Genomic DNA, 24,213 nt, shown 5'->3' on the forward strand with positions numbered 1-24,213 from the left:
TCTAGTTAGAAATACCCATTTTTATTATTAATGTGTCAAGAAAATCACCACATCTTCAGATCAAAGGATACGTGTGTGTATGTAAAATTAATACTACTTTGTTGACGTAGGTTTACAGAACTCTTAAAATATCCATATCCATTCTGATTAGATGATTCAAATACCCTTCTAGGTTACAATGAACATACATCACAAAATCTCTTATAATGAAGTAAACAAAATAACTTTTTCCCTAAAAGGCAATTTTTTTTTTTCATTTTAGTCCATTCTATCAGGACTTGCACTCCTCCGAGGACTTCCAGAAGGTGAGTGGCTTCTCTTTGGAGAGGGTGATCTAGACTTTGATTGACTGCTTCTAGGTCTTGACGGAGATCTGGATCGGGATCTTGAACGGGATGATCTCGATCTTTTTAAAGAACCTGATCGAGACTGGACTGAAGCAGATCTGGATCTACGCAGAGAGGCAGATCTTGGTCTTCGAGGAGATGCAGATCTTGACCTCCTTCCCCGGCTCCTGCTTCGTGATCGAGAATATCTTCTTCCTCGGGATCTTGAGTGAGATCTAGATCGTGACCTGCTTCTTCTTCGCCGGCTGTAGCGGTGACAATCATAAGCATAATGACCTTTCTCACCACACTCGTAACACCTGTCATTAGGATCAAATGGGCAGCGTGCAGGTGGTCTATCATACCGAGATCTTCGAGGCAGGCCTGTTGACAATTCGACTCTTACACGGGAACCACAAATCACCTTTCCATCTAGTCCCTGGACTGCATCTTCTGCATCTCTTGGATCTTCAAACTCCACAAAGGCAAATCCAGGAGGATTTCTGGCAATCCATACGGTTCTTAAGGGACCATAATAACTAAAGGCTCTTTCTAATTCTCCTTTGCCAGCACCAGTTTCCAGGTTGCCAACATACACTTTGGTCTCTCCTCTGTACCTCCCATAGCATGACATAGTGCCTGGCTTTTGGACTCACTACACTTTCTAATAACCTAGTTTGACTGAGGTGCTGCTTTCCTACACTGGGTGGTTCCAGCAACTACCAAGAGTCCTCTTCCTTCTTCAGACGGCACAATGTAGAGGAAATATTATTTCTGTGAGGATGGTGCCTGAAGAACTCTTAAACTTGGGAACTTTCAAACTCAAGATTATCCACGAGATAATTTACAAGGCTGAAAGCTGAGAAATTCCATTCTCGGGAATTCCAAACTCTGACTTATTCTAAGAAAAGAAAACAGAAAATCATAAGAAACATTTAGGAACTGGAGGTCTAAAAAATTTCTATTTGGGCTTCCCATGTATTTCTCCCACCATTCCTGCTCTTGGTGGAAATTCCTCCCTCCCACCTTGAAGAACCCTGGCCTGCAACAAAAAAAACTCAACCCCTTTCAGTTTGTTTTTATAGTGTGAAGGGAGGCATGTCTGCAATCAGAGGGATTCCTTCAGTTTTTCAATAAAGACAGTGTTCATGTCTGTCCTGTGGGAGAAACTATTCAGACAAAGGTTTATGCCCTATAATTTCATTAAATTGAGGGGCACACCAAACTGACTAAGTTTTGCAATTAACACCCTACTCCTTATACTAATCTTTCTCATTTATTTTATGTTTCAGCCAAACAAGACTGTTCTTGAACTATCTTCTACCCCTTTATCTCTGTTTCTACCATTTCCCACACCTAGAACAGCCTCCATTTACTGAAATCTTCCTCTTCTTTACAGCCTAATTTAGGTGCTATCTCTTTCACTTCCTTCTGAGATGAAAATGATCTTACCCTCTTTCAGTTTCATAGCACTTTTCTATCTATGCATTAATCTCATTCTCTTGTATATCACAGTGGTATGCATTCTTCCCCTATTCCATTAGACTATAAACTGCAAAAGACACAGAACTGTCATTTTTCATCTTTATATCTTGAGAATTTATACATAGCAAGTATTTAATCAATGTTTATTGAACTGAATGGAGTTATAGTCCAGGCTCCATTCTATCTCTTAAGTTTTGTAATTCTGTAATTTTCAGAAGATAGGTATATGGCCCTTCAGAAATTTTCTCTAGTTAGAAAGAAAAGCATAAATATATGATGTTAAATAAAAAGGAAAAATTTAAAATTATAAAAAGGAAATGTGTGTAACCTCTCTCCTACATTGAGTTCAGTGAAAGTCTTTTCATAATTCTAATTAAGGAAATCACATTTCAACTTCCAACCCTCTGACAGCACACCCTTTATTGACAGATAGTGATGCCATAAATCAAATAACTACTATTTATATAAGACACAGCAGTAAGTGATGAGCTCAAAATAGTGATAAAACAAAGTCCTTCTCAGCCCACTATGCGCAAAAAAGTTTAAAGAGAACTGGATTTGGATTCTGAGGACCTGTGTTAAAATGTGGACAGTTGTGGCAAAACAACGTATAAATGAGGATATAGGAAGAGAACACTTAGCTATGAACTACTCTTCTTAGTAGTAAAATGTAGGCCATCAGTGGGAGCTCAGGAGAAAATTTGGGGTGAAAGATACCTTGAATCTTGAGGACACAAAGAGAGAAAGAGGGAGAGAGAAAGAGGGAGGGAGGGAGTGTGTGTGTGTGTGTGTGTGTGTGTGTCTGTGTGTGTGTGTGTATGTGTGAAAACCAACCACAGAGTCCACTGAATGCTGATTAACTGTAGCTACTTATCTCAATCCTGGTGAACTAAAGATGAGATACATCCTCCTCTCAGAAAAGAGGTGGAGGACTAAAGATGTGGAATGTGGTATACAGATGCAGTCAATTTGTCTATTGGTTCTGTTTAAAAAATTATTTTTTCTATTACAAGGGAGTAGTAAGAATAGCACTGAGAAAACATCAATAAAACCTTAAAATATAACAATAAAAACTTAAAATATAACAATATTGGGTACCAGTGCAGTACTGACTTATATAAAGTTCAGGTTCCTGTGTGTCACATAGCTCACTATCAAACTTCGTTATTTTTAATGTCCAGGGCCTACAGGATTGTAGTGTATACACTTTGGTCTTTTCTGAATGGTAATGCAAGCAAGGATAGTTGTCAAGTGCTGATAATCAAACTAGCTGGTTGTTAGTACTTGGCAGAATGAGAGTTAATTATTATTTGTCCATGACTGGAATTGAGTTCAGTGCATATAAAAATAGCAATAACAAAAGTGTTTTACCATATGCAAATGTAGATTCAAGCCTGGATTATTTTTATAAGACACTGCTCTTTTGGGATTGATGTTGCATGTGGGGCAGAAGTGGAATGAGAGCCTGGGGGGAGAGGGACCTTGTTCCTCCTTTCTTTGAGAGAGGACACACATGCTTCCATTTATTCTCTTTGGGGTGAGAGGAGACTTGAGAAAGAGCAGTTGTTAACAGAAGAGCTCTTTAACATGTTTTTCCAATATGATTTCTAGCTTGCCTTTCTAGAGATTTGGGGGAATTTCCTCTTGGGTGAGATCACAGCCTCCTTTCCTTGTCCTACCCCACCACTGAGCTATTTTCCTCCCTATGTAGGAGGGCTCACACACTATGCACAGTCTGGTATACTCTAATCTGTATAATGTGATTTCTATTTATTATCTGTTCAGATAAATTAGTTTATTCGCTATTCACAATTTCTGATGGTCTTTTGTAGTAACTAGCATTTGGTAGGAAAGAACTAAGCGTTGGGTATAAATTAGCCCAGGGAGAAGCTGAAGCAAGCTCAAAAAGGCTTGTGAGGGCCTATAGTTAAACTGTCAATAGGAATATTTACACCTCGGAAATCAACAAATGCTAAAAACCAGGGCTTGGTTTACCATTTTATTGACTGAATACATTCAAGTAAGTGATCAAGAAAATGTTAATAATGCAGATTAAACTTTAAAAAAAAATTTTCTCTACAGAGCCAGCTGTTAAACATTTACCTACACATCCCTGGCTATCTATACACCCTTTCATTTTTAAGAGATAACCAAAGAAGCAACTCAAACATAGGAAGTTATTTTCCCTAAACTATTGGGGTGGGGAGAAGGGGCAGCAGATAGAGAAATAATATCTATCTAATGTATATAACATACAATTCTAGTTTAAGATGTCCTCTCTGAGAACTAAGTAGTCAGCTTAATGGCCTCAATCTTCCCTTCCACTCTAGGTAGGAATGATAATAGTTAGCATTCCTATAGCTCTTTAAGATTTGCTAAGCCCTTTACAAATATTATCTCATCTTATCCTCACAAATACCTTTACAAGTAGGTCCCATAATTATCCTCATTTTATAGATGAGAAAACTGCAGTAGACACAGGTAAGTGACTTGCCCAGGGTCTCACAGCAAGTAAGTGTATGAAGCTGGATTTGAACTCAGGTACCACCTAGCATCTCCATTGCAGAGTGGGTGAAATGACAGAGATACCAATTCAAGTCTCCATTTAGATAGAATCATGTGAACAAAACCATAGCCTACATGAGCATGCTCACACATTCTTACAACAATCTTGAGCTAAGTTCCATTTTTATCCTTATTTTACAAACCAGTCTCAGAACTTATCAGTGGCAGCCTTCTTCAAAGAAAGAATTATAATTGAGACAGGATACTGAATTTAATTGTCAGGGAGTCCTCTACGATTAAGGAGCAATAGGCTTTGATACTCAATGCTCTCATGGAATATAATTGAGGCTCCCAAGCCACCTAAGCAAGTGTCACTATATACTCTAAAGTATTTCTTTTGAATCTATAAAAGGGAGTAACAATTTATATGAACAAGTCCTTAAAGGACCACTTATATTTATTTTTTTATTGTGAATTTTATTCTCAAAGACAATATTTCAAATTACAGTGCATAAGAAACTTTGGAACTTCTGTCACTTCTGATTTTTTAACAGGAAATATGTACAATAATTTAAACACCATTCATTAGAGCAGAGTACTGCATTTTCAATCCTCACTGTCACTGCTACTAGGAGGGAAGTTAGAACGAACTCAGGAAAGATTGATGAGGTAGAAACTTAAGTTTTTTATAGCCTAGAGTAGCCTCCAACTCCATCTATCTTTCTGGATGTTAGCATGGTGAATTTTAGCTTCTGGAAAACCTATGCTGGGGCTGGGTTCCCTATTAGTTCCCTGACCAATAAAATGGCCATCTTGTCCATGGTTATAGTAAAAATCAGCCTGGTCTTTTTGGCTACCCCTAGTGATGTTTCCAAAGTAATGTGCCCTGACCTCTGGTTCCAAGTCTCTTTAGTATTTTGAGAGGAAGGCTCTACCCACTGCTCCATTATCCAGCAGGCTTGATTCAACTTTTTTCCCCCACATGATTTGATAGATCTGAGTTAGTCTCTCGAGGAGAAACTCTGTAATCTCCTAGGGACAAATATTTTAGCTTTTGTCTACTCTCTCCATTACAGTAGTCTTTGACTAACCGTATACACTCTGCAGACCTGAAGGGCACCTTTTGCTTATACACACTGCTAATTTCACTTAGAAGGCTCATTCCCTTGATCTCTTGGCTCCGTCTACCATGATCCAAGTTTTCCACAAGTATTGCCCTTTTTCATTACTGCTCTCTGAATCAAGACCTCTCTTCTCCCATTTAGTGTGATGATATTAAGAAATTTCATAGAGCTGCCATATTTATTCTAAGAACCATCAAAGTGACCATCCAGCCTCTGCAAACATTTGAGTTCCGTAGTTATAAGAGATGTATGGTCAAGGAGCAATGGCAATTAATCAACAAGTACTTACTGAGTACCTGCTCTAGGCAAGGCACTGTGCAGGGCTCTGAGGACACAAGGACAAAAGTGAAAGAGCCCCTGATTTTGAGGCCCTACAATCTAGGGGGAGACAATGCATATATATATATATATAGAAATATACAAGACTCATACAAGATATTTTGGGGACAGAAGGCACTCGCAACTGCGGGAAATCAGGAAAGGCTTTTGGAAAACAGTGGCACCTGGGGTAAGCTTTAAATAGGGATTCTAAGAGGTGGCTGTGAGGATCAGCTTAGGTGAGAGAAATGTTCCCAAGTGGTTATCCTGAGTGACTGTAACTGAAATCAGAACTTTTCATTTAAACTCCCTTAATCTAAGTAAGAGTGAAACAAATGGACTTAGGGATCATTATTTTGCCCCATAAAATGAGCTAATCATTCTAACACTGTTACAGCATAATAAGGCATACAAGATAAAAGATAGGTCCCCTGAGACTTTCCATTAATTTTCTGTTTATTTGAATCCCTCCCCTTCCAAATCCTGTATTACCTTCCAGGTATATCCTGGTCAGGTCTCAGTGTGTTGCACTCCTGATGTTGGGATATCCTCCTGAAAAATAAAGTTGTTTTCAATGTTGAGTCTATCATGATACAACAATCTGTTCCCCAGACTACCCCTGATACTGTTTGCATGGCTACTGAAGGAAGCATCTTTTCCCCCAGTAAACCCTTTACATTTTTATCAGTTCATTCTATTCTTATCAGGAGGGCCTTAAACTCATTCAACAATTATTAAGTAGTATCTGTGTTGTGATAATAACAGAAGGTAGCCACTAATTAATTTTTGAGAATATACAAGTTTTAAGCAGCTCAACTAATGCTGTAACAGACTTGTCTTCCTTCTTATATTTTATAATTTCCCAGAACTTATATTTCCCCAAATATCAGAATACTATATCTTTAAAATATCTTTGCCTTCATATTCAATGAGTATCCCTCAAATCAACAGTCTCTAATGAAGGTCTAATCTCACCAATAACAGCTACTTTTCAAATAAGTGAATAGATATAGTTATTCACCAGTGTTCAGATGTGCATAGTACAATGAAAGTTTGACAATGTCATTTTTTTTTAAACAAGATTTACAAGACTTCCAAGTAGGCAACAATTCTTCCATTAGATATTTTACAACACTTAAAAAATGACTTTCCATCCCCCTTTGCCCAAACAAACCCAAACCCTATGTGTAGCAAACAAGCATGGAAGTTATTAATGTAAGTAACTGACTCAGTTCTGGGTTGTTAGTTAGCAAGTACCATCAATGCAGTAGATTCTAAGGAGGTTCAAAAGCTCACTGAAGAAAACAGTTCTTTAAAAATTAGAATGGAGCAGATGGAAGCTAGTGACTTTATGGGAAACCAAGAAATTACAAAACAAAACCAAAAAAATGAAAAAACTGAAGATAATGTGAAATATCTCATGGGAAAAACTGACCAGGAAAACAGATCCAGGAGAGATAATTTAAAAATTATGGGTCTACCTGAAAGCCACAATCAAAAAAATGAAATTATCAAGGAAAACTGCCCTGACATTCTAGAACCAGAAAGTAAAATAAATATTGAAAGAACCCACCGAACACCTCCTGAAAGAGATCCAAAAGGAGAAACTCCTAGGAATATTGTAGCCAAGTTCCAGAGTTCCCAGGTCAAGAAAATATTGCAAGTAAGCAGCTCAAAAGAAACAATTCAAGTATTATGGAAATACAGTCAGGACAACACAAGATCTAACAGCTTCTACATTAAGGGATCAAAGGACTTGGAATATGATATTCCAGAAGTCAAAGGAATTAGGATAAAAGCCAAGAATCAGCTACCCAGCTAAACTTAGTATAATACTTCAGGGAAAAAATGGTCATTCAATTAAATAGAGGATGACTTTCAAGCATTTTTGATGAAAAAACCACAACTGAACAGAAAATGTGACTTTCAAACACAAGAATCAAGAGAAGCATGAAAAGGTGAACAGGAAAGAGAAATTACGAGGAACTTACTAAAGTTGAACTGTTTACATTCCTACATGGAAAGGTAATATTTGTAACTTGAAATTTTTCTCAGTATTTGGGTAGTTGGAGAGATTACACACACACACACACACACACACACACACACACACACACACACACACACACACACACACACACACACACACTCACAGAGCACAGGGTGAGTTGAACAGCAAGGGATGATATCTAAAAAAATACAAGTAAGGGGCAAGAGAGAAATATATTGGGAGGAGAAAGGGAGAAATGGAATGGGCCAAATTCTCTCTCATAAAAGAGGCAAGAAAAAGCTTTTTCACTGAAGGAGAAAAGGGGGAAGGTGAGAGGGAAAAAGTGAAGCTTACTCTCTTCACATATGGCTTAAGAAGGGAATAACATGCTCACTAAATTTGGTATGAAAATCTATGTCACACTACAGGAAAGTCGAAGGGTACGAAGGGTGAAGGTGATGACAGAAGGGAGGGCAAATGGGAGGAGGGGAATTAGAAGTAAACACTTTTGGGGAGGGACAAGGCCAAAAGAGACAAGAGAATAAATGGGAGCAGGATAGCATGGAACAAAATATAGTTAGTCTCACACAACATGACTATTATGGAAATCTTTTGCAAAACTACACATATATAGCCTATATTGAATTGCTTGCCTTTTCAGTAGGGATGGGTGGGGAGGGAAGAAGGGAGAGACGTTGGAACTCAAAGTTTTAGGAATGAATGTTGAGAATTGTTTTTGCATACAATTGGGAAATAATACAGGTAATGGGATACAGAAAACTATCTTGCCCTACAAGAAAAGAGAGAAGATGGGGATAAGGGAAGGGAGGGGTATGACAGAAGGGAGGGTAGATTGGGGGAAGGGGTAATCAGAATGCAAGGTGTTATGGAGTGGGGGGAGGGGAGAGATGGGGAAAAAATTTGGAACTCAAAATTTTGTGGAAATGAATGTTGAAAACTAAAAATAAATAAACATAAAAAAAATAGCTCTCTCATCTATCTTTGTAAATGAAGTCAGTTGGGAGTCAATCATTATAGGACTGCCCCTTCTACAAGCCAGATGAGACATAAATGCTCTGAATTGTGACTACATCTATAGCAGGAATGTAATCTCAAATTTCTTTCCCAAACCAAATCCTCAAATCATACCTCAGTTTTTAAGTAAGTATCACTTACCACTGACACTTAGAATTTTCATTCGGGCTCTTCTAGTCACTCAGATTCTTTCACAAGTTTATAAAAAGGTCTATACTCTGTGCAGAATTTCTCCCTAACCTTTACCCTGGGTGGTGTGTCCTTATGACACACCGTGTAGGATGCTTTTTCAATACAAATACAGTCATTGCCAGAAAAAGGCAGAAAACTAAGGGAGGAAATAGGAACGGGAAGTTAGGGTGGGAGAAAGTGAGTTTTCAATTTTTTCAGTAAAAACTTGCTTTCCCACTTCCAAGAAGCTGCCAAGGAAGGCAGATTTCATGTCTGAATAGAGACAAGAACAAATAATGGAATTCCAAGAAAAAAAATGAGGCAGACTTAAAAATAAGTCTGTCATTTTCAGTTGTGTCTGACTATCTGTGATCCCATTTGGGGTTTCTTGGCAAAGATGCTGGAGTAGTTCGCCATTTCCTTCTTCAGCCCAAAGGAGAATGTACACTTACTTCGATGGCTAAAAGCTGCCTTTTTTCCTTTGGATTTAGTAGCTAGATTTCTTGCTCAAAGACCAAGCCATAAGCCCAATTCACTCTGGAGCTCATAGACTGGACAACAGGTCTGCGCCCTCCTAGAATAGAGTGAATGTCTAACTAAATAGTGACTGTTTCTCTTTTACCCTAAGGGAGGGTCTTCCCCTCCTAATTTATCTTTTTTTATTAAAGGTGCCATCCAGTGAGTAACTACTTAAAGAAGACTATTCATTGGATCTCACTCAAAATGAGAATCTGATAAGACCTTAGCCTAAAATGGTCAGGATGTCCCATTGCATCCTAGACCATTTCCAGTAGTCCTGATGAGTATCTGGCCACTGGACCCAGATGGCTATGGCGGAGAAAGTGAGGTTGGTAACCTTGCACATCTCTCCCTCACTCAAATCAAAGTCAACTGCAAGTCATGTCATTATCCTGATGTCATGGTCCTCTTTGGGAACAAAGGACAAACAAAACAACAACACAAAATGAGGAAAATGAGACAAATAGGGTTAAGTGACTTGTCCAGGATCATACAACTAGTAAGTGTCTGAGGCTAGATTTGAACTTAGGAAAATCAGTCTTTTTGACTCCAGGCTCTGGCACTATCTACTGTGCCACCTAACTGCCTACAAACAAAATAAAGGAGAAAGTAAAAGGGAGAGGGGAAGCCTTGTGGGAGAAATTCAAGAGAAAAATTGAGGTTAAAATAGACAAAAACTGAGCCCACTTGTCTGCTTGGTGAATTTTCCACAAGCAGGATGGGATAAGACTGCTTCACAAGTACAGATCTGGTGAAGGGAGGCAGAAAGATCCTATTTTAGAAGTAACTTAAATTTACCAAACAAAAAGAATCACCACTTTTGGGCTCTTCATCTACAATGTGAACACATAATCACTGAAGCAAACCTTGTCTTTTCCTTATAAAAAGTGGAAAGATATCAACTCTACTAGAGTTATTCCCTCCTCTCCACTTAACCAAATACAAGAATTATAGATTACAAGTCAATGCTCTATATCCCTTTGGTCAGATCCCCAAACTCATCCTGATTCCATCTCCCACACCACTAGAAATTCTAAACTTTCCCTGTGAATACTATAATCCCATCTCCCTTTCCATGAAGATCTACATTAACATTATAGTAGAGGCAAAAATAAAACCCAGAACAACCTTCGAATTTAAGTCTAATTGTTTTCAAGAAAAACTACTATGGAACTAAATGAGATTTCTTTGGAAGTACATTGTTCAGAGAAAACATTAGTCTTAAATTGAGTTTTCAAAGCTCTTCAAACCACACTGCAAACTCCATCACTGCAACTTCCTCTGAGTCTGGTCACTGGCAGATCTTTACCCCATCCTCTTTTCTCAGTTCCACTTACCTGGCTGGGAACTAAAAATACTGTGGAAGACCTCTGTCTTTTGTCCTTGGACAGTACAGATGGGGCTGAGGGAAGTCCAAGGCTTTCTGCTGATGGGAATGTTGGAGTAAATAGCTTTCTGTCACTAGCCAGGCCAATGTGGATATAGCTGAGGGTGAAGGAGTGTTTTCTTCTCTGGCTGCTAAGTGACGAGTTTGAGGAAGAAAGAAGTCTTCTACTCCTGATAAGGCTCTGAATGGGAGAATTTTTCTATTACTGACCAGTAGGTAGATAAGAGCTTTGAAATACAGTCAAAAGAAATCTAGAAAGCTAAGTTTATTTGAGCAAGTGAAGGAGTTGTATGAAAAGATGTAATTCAAACATTCTAACAGGTAGAGAAGAAACAAGTGGCCTTTTGAAACCTTAATGTTTTCAAAGGATAATGATGAACTTAAATAAGAAAAACAGGATCTAAGGGTAGATTGGTCTGTTCTGAGTTTGAAAAGAGAAAAAAGAAGAGAGAATAAAAGATATTAAAAGATAAAAAGATATAGTATAGAAAGGAGTAAGAAGAAGGGGGCAAACTTACCTCCCCCCAGACCCCAATTGAAGGGCCTAAGAAGAAGCGTACACAAACACAAAAGGGGTGGGAGAAGGGGGTGTCAGATGAACCTCACTGGTACCTGTAATGGATAAAGAAGGACTGAATATACACACAGTTCGGAGAATAATTACATTAAGCTTAACAGGGAAACAAGTGGGGATGGAGTTGTAGATAGCATCTGGTTTAGGTCAGGCTTGTTTTGTGGTTTCTGGTTTGGAACTGGAACAAAACAAGACATTTGAATTTTACCTATCAACAAGGATGTAGTACTGATGAATTTCAGCACAGCTTCTCTGCCTCTGTGTTGGTACAATTAAATGTGAGGGAGAATACAAGTCTTGACCCCAAGTGGACTGGCTTCTTCACTTATGTTACCAGAAAGCTATGCCAATCACTCATTCCTTAGACCTCTCAGTAATTTAAGTCCCAAGATTGGTTTCATTATCTTTTGAGAGAGAACTAGCCTATTCTTCAGGGGAGATATTGTTCCTACCAATAATAATAATGATAATAGCTAATGTTTATATAATGGTTTAAGGTTTGGGAAGTGTTTTACAAATATCACCTCATTTTATCCTCACAATAGCTCTGGGAAGTAGGTACTATTATTATCTCCACTTTACAGATATGGAAACCTAGGCAAACAGATGTGAAATTGATTTGCCCACACAACTAGGAGGTATCTAAAATCGGATTTGAACTCAGGCTTTCCTGAATTGTAGCCCAGTGCTTTATTCACTGGACTACCTAGCTGCCAAAGGAAGGCTGCTAATTACAGAGCAGGTATTTTAGTGCTTACAGAAAGGGTGGGAAGATCTGGAGTGGAACACTATAGGGTTAGGGTTCTGGTAGATGGGAGTTAGGAGAGCAGCAGGCAGCTGGGAATGGAGAACAAGGTTTACGTATTTGCAGCTGGGGTTTGGAATCACTAGGATGGAAAGAGTATAAGGAAGTAGAAGTGTGTTAACCATTGAGTGAGTCTATGTGAAATATCAATGGTTGGAGAGAAGTTCATTCTGGGATGAACATGACTAGATTGTTTGAGTCCTCCCAGGACCTTGTGGCAGGTGATAATGTTGTGTCTTATGAGGCCTTTAGGAGACCTAGCTTACAGCAGATAGGAACAGAAGAAATCTGCAGATGACAAAAAGTTGGGAGGGATGTCAGATTCAGACTCGAAATGGTTCTTGACAGGCTAGAACATGGAGATGAATCTAATAAAACGAAGGTTAATATGGACAAATGTAAAATTTTAGACTTACTTCAAAAAAATCATTGTCACAAGTACAAGATGAGAAGGTGTGGTTATAGAAATTTTCCTTTAAAAAAATCTAGAGCCTGAGTTCAGTGACTTAATAATATGACACAGCAATCAAGAAAATGAAAATGATCTAGGTATGCAGGATGACAGCTGTAGCTTCTGGGAATAAGGATGTGATAAACTGTGCTCTACTCCACCCAGACTCTGTTCTACATCTAGATAGTTGTGGGTACCATATTTAGAGGGAGAACTGGTAAATTGAGGGTGTCCAGGAGACTGCAATCAGAATAGGGAAGGGCCTCAAATTCATGCCATGAGTCTGCTGCTGGAAATGGGTATGCTTAGCCTGAAGATGTGGAAGACAGAGAGTGTACATAGTTGTTTAAAAATATTTACTAAGTTGTTATGTGCAAGAGGGATCAGATTTATTCCATGTGGTACCAAGAGAAAGAATTTGGAATTCTTCCTTACTAGAGGTCTTCAAGTAAAAACTAGATGATCATGTATTAGATGTGTTGTAGTGGGCATTTTTTTTAGGGTCATGGGTAGGACTAAAATGGCTGTTTAGGTCTCTTCCAAATCTGAAATTCTAATGATAGGTCTGAAACTTACCATCTCATAATATGACTATTACAACAGCAATTGATCTCCCTGACTCCAGTTTCTTCTCACTTCAATTTATCTTGAATACTGTTCAATATTAATGTAATCTTAAACAAGATTTTCATTATTTCACAACTCTATTTAAAAGTTTTATTTTGCCTAACACAGCAAAGATAAAGTGGTATTAGGGAAACATGGTCATCTTGCCATCTCTGACTCCCCCAACTCCAAATAGAAATTTGTCTGTTCATCAAGGCAGGATGTAGTGAAGGACATGTGATTCATGAGGACTTTAGAAATCTACTACATCAGAGGGGGCTAGTGGCTAGAGTACTTTATGCCTCTAGGTGAACACCAGGAAGTCAGGGACAATCATGTTCTAGGGACAACACTGACTCCTTTTAGGGAAAGCTAATCCTTGACAAGGGGCAGTCATCTAGGCTGGAGTCAGGAAGACCTAAGTTCAAATCCGACCTCAGACACTTACTAGCTGTGTGGTTTTGGGCAAATCACTCCAGTACCCTTTGCCAAGAAAATGCCATGGACAAAATGAGGAGTTTGGGTTTATCCCATGTTATGGGGGGGGAGGAGGAAGAGAAGGAGAAGATTTCAGGGAAATGTTGCTAAATAAAATATTAGTCCTATCACACCCATCTCTTCACCATGTCATCCCTCTCAAACTCTAGGAATGTTTTGCTCTAGATGGCCTGATCTATTTACTGTGTGTCTTACCCTAAAATAAAATTAAAATTACATAAAAAAGCCTTGTCAATTCCTACATCCAAGCCTGGGTATGTGATGCTCTCCAAGTTTGGTATATTCCTTCTCCTTCTACCCTCCCCCCTCAATTCTCTCTCCAGGTTTTAATCACTGGATTAGCACAAGATCTATATCTTCTGAGATCAATGTAATGATTCCTTTGTTCTTTGAATGACTATAATGAAGGAGAATAGCCTGAGGGGCTATTGTAGACCAGGTCTGAATCAGGTCCAGTGGTTCCGGTTTAGGACTAAAGACATGAGACTCCTACTAGATCATCTAACAATTAAAAAAAAAAAGTATACTTAACCATAGTATGGAAAAAGATATTCAACAAACACAGCACTGGTCCCTGCCTTTGTCTGTGCCTTGGTGATCCATCAGTTTCAAGTCTAGGGAAGGAGTTCCTGACTTCTCAATGGTTCGATTCTTAGTTTTCTGGGTCAATGAAAAAAAAATCTAGGACAGTTTTAATATCTTTTAGGGAAAAACTAGCTTAACATTTATCGGATGGTTGTTGTCCAGTCATTTTAGTCATATCTGACTCTTTGTGACTCCATTTTGGTGTTTTCTTGGCAAAGCTACTGAAGTGGTTTGCCATTTCCTTCTCCAGCTCATTTTACAGATGAAGAAACTGAGACACAGTTAAATGACTTGCCCAGGGTCATATAGCTAGTGTCAAGCCTTCCTGGCTCCAAGCCCAGAGCTCTATCCATCTGGCCACTTAGCTGCCTATTGGGTAAGAGCTTAGGAAAAGCTAGTCTAAATGGCAGGGCCTTAGAAAAAACTAGCTAAACTATGTAGCAGATACCCTAAGAGATAATACTGCCAATACATGTGCAATAAGCTTGAAGGGCTTTAAAAGCCAGGAGTCTTTATTTTACTTACTAGCCAAGAGGGAAACGCTAGTTTCTTGAACAAAGGAATGACACTGTCAGATAGGTGCCTTCTACTATCACAATCTGCGAAATGTTCAGAGCCTTTGATTTGCTCTCACTCATATCCATATATTTAATTAACTGCCAAGTCTTGCTGTTTTCTACCTTCAAATGTTTCAAATGCTCTCTGCCTTTCATTCACACAGTCACCACTCCAATTCAGGTCCTCAGCACCTTTCACCTGTACTGCAATAGCTTCCTATTGGTCTTCCTGTCTCAAGTCCCTGCTCCAAATCATTCTCTATGCAGCAGCCAAGATTCTTGGTCACCGAGAACTAGTTCTGACCATGCCACCCTTCCTCTATACTCAATAAACTCCAGTGGCTCCCTATTACTTCTTGAATTAAAAATAAAAACAAGCCTCCTCTAACTTGGCTCTTTTCTACTTTTACATTTTACTTCCCTTAACATGCTCTACAGTATAGCTATGTGGTCATGTATGCTGCTCCTTTCACACAACCCTTTATCTCCTGTCTCTCTGTGGCTATCCTCAAAGCCTGAAGTGCTTTCTCCTCACTGGTGACTCTTAAATTTATCTGGCTTACTTCAAGATTCAGCTCAAACCACTTTTAGCAGGAGGAAGTTTCAGCTCCCTCTCTCTCCCCCAGTTATTAGTGCCACAACCTCCTATCTACTCCACAGCTTGCCATTGTCCTCTTGCTCAAGTTAGCAGCTGGAGGTCAGAAGCAATGTTTTTACCTTTCTTTGTATACCCGGCACTTAATTACAAACCTGTTACACAATCTTTAATAAATGCTTTCTGACTGATTCAGATATTTCTCTGTGAAGAATATACTCCATCTGAAGGGTCACTAATAAAAACCAAGTCCCCATATACACCAAAATATTTCTAGCAGCACTTTTTGTAGTAGTAAAGAACTGGAAAGTAGACACCTATGGATTGAAGACTGGTTAAGTGGTATGTGAATGATATAAAATACGATAATATTGTGCAGTAAGAAAAGATGACTATGAGCACAAACTTACCCAAAGCCTTATTCTGGGGTGGGGAAACTGTGGCCTGGAGGCCACATGTGGTCTTCTAGGTCCTCAAATTCTGCCCTTTGACTGAATCCAAACTTGGCGGAACAAATCCCGCTAATAAAGGATCTGTTGTGTAAAACTTGGACTGAGTCAGAAGGCCGCACCCCAGGAACCAGGTCACACCCAAGGAACCCGAAGGCCACACGTGGCCTAAGGGCTGAAGGTTCCCCACTCCAGCCTACATGAACAAATGCGAACTGAACTAAGTAAAACGAGGAAAAGTCATACCTACACACTTCGGAAAAAACGTGGTCCGGGGCTCGTGGAACTGACTTTTAGCGCTTGTTCTGCTTACAATTAAGTTCCTGTCTAAGGCCTGTTTCCTCCTAGCGGGGGTAGGAGTAAGTGGTGGTTTTATTATACGATTCCAGATTCCTGAGCTCATGTATACTCAAGGGACAAGTAGGCAGGGGCCTATGCAAAGACTTAATAACCCCAAGCTCTCCCTCCCTTAACAGGCACATATTTTTTTTCCACAGTAGGGTCACCTTTAGGAGCAAAAGCAAAAACAATAAAGTTTGAGCTGCTCGTCCCAGATCACATCTAAGATCTTCAGTCCACCGGAAAAAGGCCACTCAGCTTTCCCCTAACAGGCAGACTCTCCCTTTACTGGTGTAAATTGTTATAAAATACAGCGGGGCGCGCGGCCGTGCAACCCGGGAGGGGCGCCCAGCGAGGTCTGAAGGGTCTCTCGGGGAATCTGCAGGCCGCTAGTGACATTCACAACAGAAGCAAACAAACTTTACAAAGTAGAAAGGCCTGAAAGAACCGAGCCACAGCACCCCCTCCGCCCCGCTTCTGCAAAGACCCACGCATGCGCTCTTCCACAAACCCCTCGCTTGGCCCAACAGTCCCCTCGTCACCCCAACCTCCCTCTGTTTTTCGGGGGTGGGGGGGAAGCGCATGCGCTCCTTTTCAAACCCGGCCGGACTTGCGCAGTTGTTTACGCTCTCGGCCCTTTGCCTTCTCGCTGCCTCCCGCCAACTTCCCTGCCCCGCTTTCTATTCCCCACTTCTCACTCTCCGCCCCCCACTCCCCACTTCCCCACTTCCCGCTCCCCACACCCCACACCCCAGGCCCCGAGGGAGGGGGGGAAGGTCAGTCAGCTACTAGCCTGTCGGAGTCCGGACCGCGGGGAACATGAAGAGGCGGGGCTCCGGGCCGCTGCAGTTGCCCTGGATTCACTTCCGGCGGACCCAGGCGGAAGTGGCTGTGGAGCATGGTGGGAGGGGGAGTGGAAGGCGAGGGCAGGGCCTCCTGGGGGGGGCGGGGAGGGGTGGCCGGGGGCCACGGGCCAGGATTGGAGGGGCCGGGACCCGGAGCTTAAGAAGATCCCGAGGGGCCTGAGAGCCTGGCTTGGAGCTAGGGGAGGGGCAGGGACCAGGTAATGATCCGATGGGGGGAGATGATAGGGCGTTGTGTACCTGAGGGCTGGGGTTTTGATCTCTGCAGGGGGCAATGGGAGTAAATGTAGAACTGTATGCATATATACATGGAAAGAAGTATTTATAACATGTCGTAGATGACGGAGTTATATCACAGGAGTGACATATAAAAAGTTAGATAGTAAAAGGAAAATGACAACTGGGGAGGGGAGGTGAAATGAATTTTTAGTGTATATGGTAAGAGGAAAGGTGCCTGGGATAGTGTCACAGAAAGACTTTGGGGGCCTAGTTTGGCGAGAGAGTAAGGATTTCCTCATAATCTTAAAGGGAGAGGGAAGGAAAAATAAGCTCAGGCTGGAGTTATGTTATATAGAAAAGGAAACTAGAGCACTGTGTCACAGGAAAAAAAATGTTGACGTAAACATCCAAAGAAGAGGTGTTAGGAGGTGTCATCCCATTGAAAGGGGTTGAATTTTTCGAATAGAGAGAACTATTTTCTTCACCAGTCCTGGAATGTTAGAGCTGGGAGGGACGCTGAAGGTCATATTGTTTTAGGATTTTAGATTCAGATGCTTTGTTCAGTGAATGATTCAAGGGTCAGCATAACTTTAGTCCAACCTAATTTTATTCATCAGGAAACAATCCCAGTAGAAGTGATTTATCCATAATCCCACAAGTGATAAATCTGTGCCTTGAACCTGGCCTTTTAACTCCAAATCTAAGACTCTCAACATTGTACCACACTGACTAGAGAACTTGAGAAGAAACAAGCCGGGAAGAGTGAACTGATGGCTCAGGTGACAACAATAGCTATGGATAGAGCCAGGATTTGATGCCAGTTCTCCTTTTGGAGATTTATAGGAGTTTTCTTGTATCCCAAAAAACTGAAGCCACTTAACTACCTGTTGGACTTTGGGCAAGTCAGAACTTCTTTGGAGCTCAGTTTTCCCGTTTGTGAGTTTCGGGAATCAGAATACTTCCATGACAACTAAGGTCTCTATCTTTAAATCCATGATCCTAAGGAAAGCAGGTAGGAAAAAATGAGAAAAGAAACCCATATTGGATAGTACTGTAGGATTATAGATTTTTAAAACTGGATTTTAGAGTGTCCCAAAGTGCCAATGGACTTTTGAGGACAGCTAAGCTGCCTCTTATTTTAAAGATGAGGAAAAGGAGGCCCAGAGTTTAAGTGGCTATTCAAGGTCCTATAAACAAAAAACAAAGCTAGAATTCGAGACATTTGATTTCTAATCCACTGCCTTTTTTTCTACTGAAGTCAGTCTTCTTTTTAATCTGAACCAGATAGTCATAAAATGATATTTGTTATATGCTTAATAAATATTTGTTGTTTTAGTTTGTAGTCTGTGACTAGGTAACAGTGTCTTCCAGATGTAACATAGCTAACAGAGGTGAGACCTAAAAGTGTTTGAGTAAAAATAATATTTATAGTTAACATATAGAACTGTCTACCAGGCAGTGCTAAGGCACTCTTTACAATTATTTCATTTGATCCTCACAACAATCCTGGAAGGTAGGTGCTATTATTGTCATCCCTGTTTTACAGATGAGGAATCTGAGGCAAATGGGTTAAATGATTTGCCCAGGGTCACCCAGTTAGTTTCAGAGGTGGGACTTGAACTCAGTCCTGATTTCAAGCCCTGAGCTTTATCCACTTCACCATCTAGCTACCAATTGAGCTGACATATAGACTGTTGGGGAAAGAAAAGCCAAACAGGAATTTTGTGTAATTGTACAGTTACATTCTGCAGAATGGGGAGAGGTGGAAGTGGGGATGTGGGAAATAGGTGCCTCGATAATTTGTCCTAATTAAGCTTTGGAACAAGAAGAGAAACCTGATATTGTTTAAATGTCCCACAGGTGTCAACAACCTATATCAGCTCTTTAGTGTGTGCTAGCTCTGAAGCCTACCTCTTCTGATGCCCTTGAGGAGAAGACAGACATCATTCTTCATCCAGAAGAAGATACCCCTGCTCTGGAGTAGGAGATGGGATAATACCTCAATACCATCGACTCACTGGACGAAAAATTTAAGATGCCTGTTGAACTCATAATACTGACCTCTGGGAAAGACATTGAAGCCAGAGGTTGGGGGGAGGGGCTTGGATACACCCCTTCACCCCTAAGCTCCACCCTTTCCTTTTCCCCTCCCTGCCAGGACAATCCTATTTGTCCTCTCTCCACAACACACCTTGCATTCCTTTGCTCTCTGGACTTTGAACTAAGACCAAAGGAGAGGAAGCTGCACTTTATTTTTGTGGGTTCAGATTTGGGGCTGTCATCTAAAGCTTTGAAATGGGATTGATGATGCCCATTGGAAAAGTGTGCCACTGAGAGAAGAGAAGAGTGGTAAGATGTTATCTCCTTTTCTTCATGGGGTCTTGATGTCCCTGGTTCCAGAGAAGTATCAGCCTACATTGGGTCTAGAAGTCTGTGTGGGGACTTTGTACTGGTATACAAATCCTCTTGAAGGGGGAATCCATAGTACGTTCCTAGTTAACCTTTAGCTTAAAAACTAGAAGGTGGTTTCCAGTTCTCTAGTATATTCCATTTAATTTCCCCTTCCATTCAGTCATAAGAGGTACTGTGTGAAAGTGAAGAACAACTGAGTCCCATTTTATGCTCCAGTCAGGACAAGGTGAGAATGGGCAGTAGGAAAGATTTAGGTATTCTTAGGAATTCTTCTACTACCACCACTTTAGAATGAGACTGTTAATAAAAAATCAGGAACTGTCTCTAGAGATGTTTAATAGAAAGTGAAACAGATGTTTTTGAAAAATTATGATTGTTTTTGTGGCACTGGGTGCAGAGGGTCAACTACAGGTTCTTCCCCCTATGGCTTCTAAACTTGAGAAGTTGCAGTGTGATGGTATAGTGGGAAGATGAGGACCCTCCACTAGGAGTCAGGATATACATCTCCTACCATTCCCACTATAACCAGTTTTGTGATTGTAGTCAAGTTGCTTAACTTCTAAAACTAGTTTATATTATCTGTACAGTGAGACCAACCATACCTGCCCGACCAGCCTCATGGAATCAAGTGAAGTAATACACATAAAGCTCGTTTAATAACTAAAAAGTGCTATACAAATGTATTGTTATCATTAAATGTGAGGAAAGGCATTGTGTAATAGGTGACAAGGAAGATAGGGAGATCTGGGTTCAAGACCTACCTCTGACACATATTGTGACATTGGACAAATCACTTAATGCCATTATGCTTTAGGTAAGCAAGACTATTGCAGACAAAGTGCTGACCTGCATTGATAAAGAGAGTTCTCTTATCTGGCAGTTACCTATAAAATGAAATTATACGTCCTCTCTGTATTGCTGTAGTAAATATGATGCTGTGTTGAATTCTTAGAGAAGAAATCTGAATTTTCAAAGACTCTTTGTTGTTACTTTAACATTTTGGAGGTTATCCTATAATTAAAAGCCTATGTTGAATTTGGCTCTTCCTATTTCTGAATAAACCCTGGAATCTCTTGGATTGAGAAACAGTTGTCTTCTCTGTTAGATGAATAGGCCCCCAGGAAAATTAGCATTTAATAACTATATAAGATTAATTTATGATAGCTTTCTTCTGTTAGTTTAGTAGCTGATATGGGGGAGGGGGAGATTAAGTCAGATCAGATTGGGAGTCATTCAGCATGATTTAGTGGGGATCAGGATATTGGAAAAGTGATGACATATAACACAAAGGTGTTATGGTACAGCTTTGTACACTTTAACTCTGAGCTAGGTGTTTTATTCAGTGGACACTTAATAAATACTTTCAATCAACTGCGATATATGGCATGTGAGAACTCCAGGGCAAGAGTTTCATTTTTATTTGTTAGGCAGCTGCTGAAGATTTTTAAAGAGATTATCACGGTAATGCTATGAATAATGGGGACCAAAGAAGAAAGGAGAGCATTAGTAATACCTCTTAAAAGGCTGTTGCAGTAGAGCCTCTCTGTTCTAGGCAGTGGGAATAGAGAGGAGGGTTCAGATATGAGAGATGGTATAGAGGTGAAGCTAGTAGGACTTGATTACTTATTAGTAACCAGAATTAAGAGAGGGAAAAGTCAAAGATTAACATAAGGTTTTGAACAAGGGCAACAGGAAGAGATAAGTTATAAAAAGCAGGTTTGGGGGGAAAGAAAAGAAAGCTCAATTTGTGATAATATTGAATTTGAGGTGCCAGTGAAATATTCTTGTGGAGCTGCCCTGTATGCAGTTGGAGAAGTAGGTCTAGAGTTCCACAGAGGTCAGGAATGGATTTGTAGATTCAGGAGTAAGCTACATCAAGATTGAAGCTGTCTGTGGAGTAAATGAGATTGACAGGGTAAAGGAGTATAAAAGCTTTGGACCGAGCTTTGGGGAAGGGATTGGAAGTGATAGAGGAGCCGTTAGTGAATTAAAGGGAAAAACTAGGAGAACATCTCTGAATTTGAGGGAGGAATAACTCTTTTAGGTCTGGTGGTTCTCTCAGTAGCTGCAGAGAGAATTAGGAGAGTGTGAATTGGAAACAACAAAATTTTTGGTGATTAGGAGGTGCTTGGTGACTTTAGAGAGTGGTTTCATTAGCCTGGTGGAGGTGAAAACCAAATTGCATTTGAAGTGACTGAAGTGAATGAAAAAGCACATATTAAGCACTTAACTATGTGCAAAGCACTATGCTAAGGTCTGGGGTTACAGATATAAAAGTATGCCAAAGAGTTCACATTTTAATGGGAAAAACAATACATATAGGTAGTCAGTAGACAAGTCACATGAAAAAGCTCCATAGACCTGAAAGTACAGAAGCAAAGAAGTTATTAATGTAATTTCTTTAATGTCACTTAAGTAGAGAAAATCATATACCTTTATGTTGTTGAGCCCTATGACAGTGCTAAGGACTTTGGTGGCAAAATTTTTTTTTCTGGGTCCTCAGTAGCTGTGGTTGCTGGAGGAGGTAGGAGTTGTAGTACAGTACTAATAGAAGCAGTTTCTTGGTCACATCTCCACAAAGATGCTTCCTGTGATGATGGCTGTGGGGGCTGGGCTGGAAGCAGAATTAGTAGTCTGGTTCTCCCTGGCCTTTTGGTGGCAGCTGGTCGGTAGGCCATTTCTTCACAGTGATTGTACTCTTCAGTGATGGTTGTGGTGTCCAGGTTAGAAGTGGCATTGGAGGTATGGGGAACATTGGCATTTCCATGGTTCTTCACTTCAGGATCCTGGGCTATCTCCATTGGGGACAAAAAGGAGGTGGTGGGAAAAAAAATACTGTGTGAAAAAAAATACTGTGTGCTGTGTTTTGACCACAAGTTTTCCCGAGATTAATTTATTAATTAAAATATTCTAATTCTAAGCATTTCTGCTTAGAGGGGGGGAAAATCTAGAAAGACACAGCAATCCATCCTGTCTTTGAAAAACTCTTAAGCCATTTTGAAATTACTGTTTATAGAATTCCCAGAGATACAGAGGCTCGGTGAAATAAAATATATTTTCAGAGCTCAGGTGACAGTTCAACAAACATTTTGCTTTGTCAAATAAAACAATCTGTATACTCCAGGAGAATCGTTTAGGAGAATCATTTCCTAAAACCATTCAATCTGTCTTTATCCATTCCTCCAAGAATTCTTTCTGCCTGATCAAAGGTGAACTCAAGCTACTTCTGTTAGCTGAATTAATCAAAGACTTCTATTTTTTCTTAGTTGACCATTGACCTAATCACTTCCAGGACTATCTAGCCTTTCCTGGTAGAAACAGGTTGTCCTCAGTAAGAGGAATGTAAAAAGTCCTCAATGCAGAATGTTTTTGGGAACTTGATAAAGACTGATAAGATTTTTCATTCTGATTGGAGCAAGGACTTCAGACTAAAAGATTGTCCTAATATTATTTGGTATTATATACCCTAAAGAGAGAAGGGGGATGACTAGGGCTCAGTATGCTTCCATAGTCATAAGTAGAAAAATGAAGCAAAGACAACTTTTCCCCAGAACTTTATCAATGAAAGGGAGAAGAGGGATGGGCTAGTAGTTAGATGGGGTTAGGATTAAAGGAAAAGTTTTTTGTAGAGTTGGGGAGACCTGGGCATGTTTGTAAATAGATGAGAAGGAGCCAGTCAGTAGGAAGAGGTAGAAGATGTGTGTGACAGAGGGAATGACTACTGAAGAAGGTTGTGGAGTAGGTAGGCACAAATAGAGTAAAGGGTGCAGGTACAAAGATTAGCCTTAGTGAAGAACAGGGATACGTCTGTGACTCCAGAGGGAAGCAGATAATGGGTGAAACAGCTAAGTTTTAAGGATACAATATCAGGTCACTTAAGATCCTCCACAGTCTTCCTCCTGCCCACTTTTCCAGATTTGTTTCATACTCCTCATCTACATTCCAGCAAAACTAAATTACTAGCAGTTTCTGAAAACTCAATATTCCATCTCCTAACACAGGACTTAGTGAATGGAATGCACTTCCTCCACATCTCTACCTCTATGAATTGTTACATTCCTTTAAGAATCAACTCAAATAACATCTCTTGAAAGCATTTCTTGATTTCCCCAGGGTGCAGTGGTCTCCCATATTTCAGTTTTTCTTACTACTTATTTGTGTATACACTTTATCTATCCAGTACAATGTAAATTCCTTGAGGGTAGAAACTTTTGTTTTTATATTTGTACCCCCTAGCACAGTGCCTGGCACATAGTAAGTACAAAGTAAATAGTTGATTAGAGTTTAATCGTATCATTTGGTTTATTGGTTTTAAATTCCAGACACAGAGAACAAAAACAGAACCTTTTGAGTCGCAGAAGGAGAATATCATACAGATTTGAGAACTGTAGACAGAGAGT

General features: G+C 40.0%; 1 protein-coding gene and 1 pseudogene across 3 annotated transcripts in view; one reads left to right on the top strand and one right to left on the bottom strand.

The window, feature by feature from the left end:
* Positions 1 to 17,199, bottom strand: LOC140525801 (serine/arginine-rich splicing factor 7 pseudogene; annotated as a pseudogene).
* Positions 17,134 to 24,213, top strand: part of MGAT1 (alpha-1,3-mannosyl-glycoprotein 2-beta-N-acetylglucosaminyltransferase) — a 23,680-nt gene continuing 16,600 nt past the window's right edge. The window contains exons 1-2 of one of the 3 annotated variants that reach the window (XM_072641484.1): positions 17,134 to 17,220; positions 19,262 to 19,750. The gene's annotated coding sequence lies outside the window, so the exon portion shown is untranslated. Of the gene's footprint in view, positions 17,383 to 17,448; positions 18,181 to 19,261; positions 19,751 to 24,213 lie in introns of those variants that run through there. The other 2 variants (XM_072641481.1, XM_072641485.1) reach the window with 2 other exon arrangements.

The sequence above is a fragment of the Notamacropus eugenii genome, chromosome 2 (genome assembly GCF_028372415.1).
Source record: "Notamacropus eugenii isolate mMacEug1 chromosome 2, mMacEug1.pri_v2, whole genome shotgun sequence".
In the NCBI taxonomy this organism is placed as follows: Eukaryota; Metazoa; Chordata; class Mammalia; order Diprotodontia; family Macropodidae; genus Notamacropus; species Notamacropus eugenii.